This window comes from Geospiza fortis, unplaced genomic scaffold (assembly GCF_000277835.1).
Source record: "Geospiza fortis unplaced genomic scaffold, GeoFor_1.0 scaffold351, whole genome shotgun sequence".
NCBI lineage: Eukaryota > Metazoa > Chordata > Aves > Passeriformes > Thraupidae > Geospiza > Geospiza fortis.
In genome coordinates, this window is record NW_005054419.1 from 775,057 (window position 1) to 781,776 (window position 6,720).

Genomic DNA, 6,720 nt, shown 5'->3' on the forward strand with positions numbered 1-6,720 from the left:
AAGAGTGTTCAGGGTTTGCCGTAGAAGGTGTTGAGTTCTCTGTTCCTCCTCATTTTAGCACTTAAATATTCCTATTCAAAATCAACTGGGATATGAAGGTGACAGGGGTTTTTTCTGCTGACCTTTGCATAACAAAAGAAAAGTAAAAGGAAATCTGATATAGGCAAAGGGAAAATAAAATGTAAGAGGAAATAAAAGCTTTCTCAGACAATGAACCACTTGCTACAGTGGAACAGACTCTCACAAGGCACCACTAAAGTAAGAACTGGCCAGAGGCAAACCCCAGTTAAAATAATTTTTCATGGATAAGGAAAATAGTCAAAGCTTTGAGATGAAAACCAAAAACATAAAAAAGAACTTTAGTCTAAATAAAAGCCTACAGGCTTCAAGTCTTAAACTAAACTCTAGCTACTCAGACAAAAACTCTGTGCCTGACCACAGAAATCTTGTATCAACATCCAATGAGGATTTTTACACTTCTTTTGCAGTCAGGTTAACTGGAGACAGACAATGTTCTTGCTAGATCCTGAATCTGATCCAGGGTGACAATTAAAAGTCATCCTCATCAGAGAAACCTATGACCTGCTAACTGAATCAAAATCCCAGATCAGAGAATGGTTGTGGAACCAATGCATAAACCACACCATGACTGACATACTGAGTTTTCATCTAGAGTCTCACACTTTTTCTTTTCTCTGAAATATCTTAACATTAATTAAAGCCTTTTCTCTCTTTATCTTTCTGCCACAAAGCATGATCTGTTATGATTTGCCTTGACGTGATGCTGTCAGCAAAAAGCAAAAAGAAAAGGATTTCCTCCTAGGAAATGTCAGCAGAATTCTGTATCTCTCAGGGGAATAAGAAGAACACAGAGGCAAGTCTTGGCAGGGGAGAGGGAACAGCCACCTCTGCTGTCCCTGATGTCCATGCTACCTGCAAGTGCCACTCTTATCTCTGTTGGTGACATGAAGTCAAACACTTCCTCCAAAGATGTGCAGAGTCACATGGGATGAATTCTATCAGGAATGATTCAGTTACTCTGGCTGGTGAATTGTCCTTTTCTGCATCACAAGAAGAATGTGGACACCATGGAAATGAATGAGCTGCACTCCAGCCTACAAAACTCTCTAAAAAATTAACTCCTTGTTATTGAGTTTGTGAGGGTCCCCAGGACAATGTGAAGAGCTGAGTCTGACTCCATGTTTTCAGAAGGCTGATTTATTTTAAGATATTATATTATATTAAAAGAATGCTATACTAAAACTATACTAAAGAATACAGAAAGGATACAGACAGAAGGTTTAACAAGATATTAATGAAAACTCATGACTGACTCTCTCCAGAGTCCTGACACAGCTGATGGTGATTGGTCATTAAGTAAAAACAATTCACAGGAGACCAATCAAACATGCACCTGTTGGTAAACCACATTCCAAAGCAGCAAACACGGGAGAAGCAATCAGATAATGATTGTTTTCATTCCTTTCTGAGGCTTCTCAGCTTCCCAGGAGAAGAAATCCTGGTGAAGGGATTTTTTAGAAAATATGATGGTGACATCTTGTTAAATCAAACAAAGAATCATAGAACCATGGAAGATTTTGGGTTGACATAGACCTTACAGATCATCTCATTCCAAACCCCCTGCCATGGGCAGGGACAGCTTTCACTATCCCAGGCTGCTCTAAGCCCCATCCAACCTGACCTTGGACACTTCCAGGGATAGGGCATCCACAGCTTCTCTGGGCAACCTGTGCCAGATCATCATCACCTTCACAGAAAATTTCTTCATAATATCTCTGAGTAATTTATGAGACTGTTTCTATTCTCTGCCTACAATGTAAATGCCTGCATATAACATCATTCTTGTGTCTCTTCAGACTTCTAAAAATTCAGATTAAAAATCCTTTCTTTCCACCACTTGTTAAGCAATTATATCCTTTCAACAATATCTCATTCACATTTATCTTAATTTGTGCCTGAATAAGCACTTAGTAAAATAAAGCCTCTTTTGAACACTTTCACTTCCCCTCTTTCATTTGTGGCTACGCTCAAAGGAGATCTCACTAAAGTTTTTTAGACCTATTTGTGGCCCCAGATATGGTCTCAGCAGTTTCTAAAATTTACCATTTATTTTCAGTCTGCTTTCCCTGCTTAGTAAGCAAACCAGTGCTCTCACCTCTCCCACTCTTTACCTTTCTAGATTTTATTCATGGTGCTTTTTTTTCAGTGTAGGTCCTTCCTCCCTGCTGGTCTTTATTTACTGGCAGCAGCAGCAGTGTTGCCTCTGCTAAAATTCCCTGTGTAAGGCCAGATCCTGTCCTTTGTCAAGATGGATTTTTGAGATTTCTCACCAAGTCTACATATCAAAAAATCTGAAAATACCCTTGCCCCCAAAGAGTGATGGAACTTAAATTTTGTTCAACATGAAAGCAGATCATCCTTCTTCCGGCCAAGCTGAAGAAAAATAATAGTGGCTGCTCCTGCTTTTGTGATGAACTGGTTTCCAGACAGAAGTCACAACCAGAAATTATATTTTCAAGCAAGAATTTTGTAAGGGGAGGGAGGTAAGAAATGCCTTCACAGAACTCTAGAAAACTCACTCATATGACTAAAAGTGTTTTCTCACTTGTTCGTAGAATCAGAATGGTTTTGGCTGGAAGGGATTTTAAAAACCATCTCATTCCAGTCCTCCTTGCCACAAGCACAGATACCTTCCACTATCCCAGGTTGCTCCAAGCCCTGTCCAACCTGGCCCTGGACACTTCCAGGGATGGGGCAGGCACAGCTTCTCTGGGATAGAGGCCTTCTGGGTTTCTATACATCTAGAAGGTCTCTAGCATCTCCAAGGGCAATGATATCGATGTTTAGGCACCAGAATTACAACAAGGTAACTGAGCGCACAAAATCATCCTTGCTAACAACACATCCTCTTGCTGTGGTCAGTTGTCTGATCACTGAATATAAGCAGCCATGACTTCAACATAATATTTCTGGGCAGTGGAACAAACACAGCTTGCTGTGGTCCTGCAGCCTTTAATGTCACCTCTACTATTTTCTGGGACACAGTTCTGGCAGTAGATGCTGAGCACAGAGGCAGAACAGAAAAAAAAAATCCCCCTGCCCTGTAAAGGCTTAAATTTTCACTAGAGGCATGACATTTTTACAAGAAATCCAGTCATAAAGCTAAACCATGTGTTGGTTCTATGCTTATCAGCTTTCATCCCCTCTTTCTTTTTAAACAGCTTCAGGCTGATTTATCAGCACCTCTGTCAGCCTTTTGTTCCAAATTGCCCTTTCCTCCTCCGCTGACTACAGAGGAAAACTCACCTCCTAAGGCTAAAGCTAACCTTTGCCAAATAAAACTGGCTATAAAGAGAAAAAGCCATGATATGGATAAGTTAATATACTTTTAATTCATCTCTAGCCACTTCAATTAGCTGCTCTCAGTGTAGCCTGTGTGTACAGGGAGCTCCATCACTGGTAGAATTCTTGCTGCTCTGTGGAGATAACAGATATTGGTTATTTCTTGATTCTTTTCATTGTTCTTTCTGATAACTTCTATACAGCAAATTCAGAAACAGTAAAAGCAAGTCTGCTTCTGCAAAGTCCCTGGGTTCAAAGTGTTTAGGCTGATCATATATTCATGAGAGCAGTGCCAGACTGGTTTATGCTCCTCCAAATCATTTGAACTCAATTTACGGAGCGTGGATGTGTGCGAGAGGGAAGATTAGTGCAATCTTGCACCATTAGCAGCACAAAAGATCTGAGAGCTGCATGTTGGGGGAGGATTTGTCTTAGTTTTGAAATACCTGTGTGTCAGGGCTCCTCCAAGGTGGTGCAAGGAGATGAGCCAAAGGTTAGGGAGGAACACAGAAGAAGTCAGAGGGGAATAAGGGGAGCCCCTTGCTGGAAATGACTCCTTCTCCACTCATACAGAATTCACATGCTCTGGAAATGTGTTTAATACAAACTGACTTGTTCTTGATCTCTGATGAAAAGGGAAAATTTCAGTAGAAACCAATTCTTCACAGGCTTTAAACTTGAAACCAGAAGCATTGAAATGCAGAGAAAGTTTAGGTGAATTTAATTTTCAATCTGTCATGATATGAGAAGTCATATCTGGGCATTATTAACAGCTAGCACCAAATACATTTCCTAGTGTTGATTAACAATGTGATTCCCACACTGTCTAAGATAAAAATTCATAAGATCAATCTATCTTCATGTTCTACAACTGCTAAATGGCTTAATGAGAAATACTCAGTATTGGAAAGAAAATCTCATCCCAGAAATTACATGGAAAATGGTCAGGGAGATAACCAGCCACCACCACAAATGTGGCAGCAGCCAGGACAGGTCACTGATTTGATGGATATGACAGCCACACTCAGAACTGTACAAAAATCAGCTTGGATCCACCTTCTTCTGCAGGAAATTCCAGCCCTGGCAGCATCCTACCCTTGATTTATATGAAATGCACTGCTTCTCAAACTCTGCTTCTTCAAGCACTATTTATAGCATGCAATTTAAGGAGACAGGGAGTGGAGGGAGAAGGGAAAGGTAGGAAAGCTATTTGCAAATGAGTCATTCCCCAGGAATGCTTTGACAGGTTGTCAGCAGAGATCTGATAAAGACATCCAGTTAAAATACCCCACTGTGGTTCCAGGTGAAGGAAGATTGACGTTCTGGTAGTGTGCACAAGGCAAACTCCACCCAGGAGATGTTTAATCTCTGCGGGAAGCTTTCATACAGCCTGAATGATTCCAAAGTCATTCTGCCTTTTAGCAAATAATGAACATGCACAAGAAGTAAGTTTAAAAGAAAAAAAAAAAAAGAAAATAAAACAGAAACCTACTTGGAATAATAATCTCCCCCACCAGCATGTCATGTCAGGCATGGTTAGTAATGAAGTGTTTCTTGCAGTACTGCTCTTCAGTCTCCAGAGCACAAGCTGTCCAATCATTACATATTCCCATCAGAAGAAGTCCAGCACTTCCCATGGCAACCTCCTGATACAGAGCCTACATTGTCCTCTGCTTTACTCCTACTGGCTATTCATGATGGTCCCTTGACTCATTTCTTCCCTGACTTAACATTTTACAGATATTTGCAGTGTTATTGCATTCTTCCTTAGCTGGTATTTAAACCACAGACCACTGCAAGAAAACACAACAAATTCTCCAGCTGTGTCCCCTTGTAAATACCAGTAACAAAACACCCTGACAACAACAGCTTTGTCACCTGCCGAGATCTGTTGGTTTTGTGCCTCAGTTTCCCCAACCTTCAGCAGTGTGCTGAAGACAGAGCTACTCTGGGCCAAACTGGATTCCTGTACCCCTGTGAACTTGTAAATGTATTGGCAAATATGTCCTGGCAATGTTTAACTTACTGAAACAGGTTTATTTCCTGTCCCACCCTGGTGCCCTTTGTGACTCAAGGGACCAAATGCCTATGCTCTCTTCAGGGAGAGAGCATAGGTGTCCATGTCCATGTGTTATTCCAGGGTGTGCTTTGACCTCTGGAATAGCCAGTTCACTTACTAAGTCCTCTGAAAATCTCAGAATCAAGGAATGGTTTGGCACCTTAAAAGACCATCCAGTTCTGCCCCCCTGCCATGGGCAGGGACACCTTCCACCAGACCAGGCTGCTCCGAGCCCCATCCAACCTGGCCTTGGACACTTCCAGGGATGGGGCAATGGCTCCTGATCTTCACCGCCCTCACAGTAAAGAATTTCTTCCTAATATCTGATCTAAACCTGTCCTCTCTTGATTTCAATCCTTCCCCCTTGTCCCATCTCTCCATGCCCTGGTGAAAAGTCCCTCTCCAGACCTCCAGGGAGTTCCCTTCAGGCACTGAAAGATGCTGTGTGTCCTCCTTGAAGCCCTCATTTCTCCAATCTGAGGAAGAAATTTAACATTGAAGGACAACATTTGTTAAAACACAGAGTAACCAATTTTCTTCCTAAAACTCTCCTTGTTGTAAACAAACATAGGGAGAACAGACCTAAGCATATGCCTTTTTTTCTTTTTCACTGAAAACACACTAAAAGCAACAAGGACAAGCTTTCTGAAATGAAACAGGTGGTAAACTTGTGGTCTAGAGGTTTCTTTGCACATTCACTCTGTATAATCCTGTTAGGAAAAGAGACAGGAGCTCACACTTCTGCCAGAGCTGCAGGACCCAAATTCAGAAAAAAAACCTTGCACAAAGCCTGCACTCCTCAGCATCTCTGCAGAGATAACCTGAAGTTTTTCTATTCCAATTTCTGATGCTTTAAACCAACTGTTTTAAGGAAATGCCAGAGTTCCAGCGATGATAAAGATCTGCCACAGGATGAAATAAGCAGCAGTGGCCACACCAATGGCATTGATGTATTACAAACCCAGGGCACATCTCACTGCCACACGTGGCTGTCCTGGACACCCCACAGCATCTCAAGCAGCTCTGGACACCCCTACTCACATCCCACACTGCTGAAGGTGAAGTTTGCTGTCAGAACCACAAGCACACTGCCAGGATTTGTCTCACCTCAAGGATACTCGATTATGCACAGTGGCATTTAAGCAGCTTACAGGAGGCACAGAGATTTTCCAAATCAACAGAGGAACAATGATTTATTGTAGCAAAACTGCAACAAACTTCAGGCAATCACATTGTTAACGAGTGTTTAATACACACTTATGCAGGACACATAAAAGGAATTAATCAGGCCTCCCTTG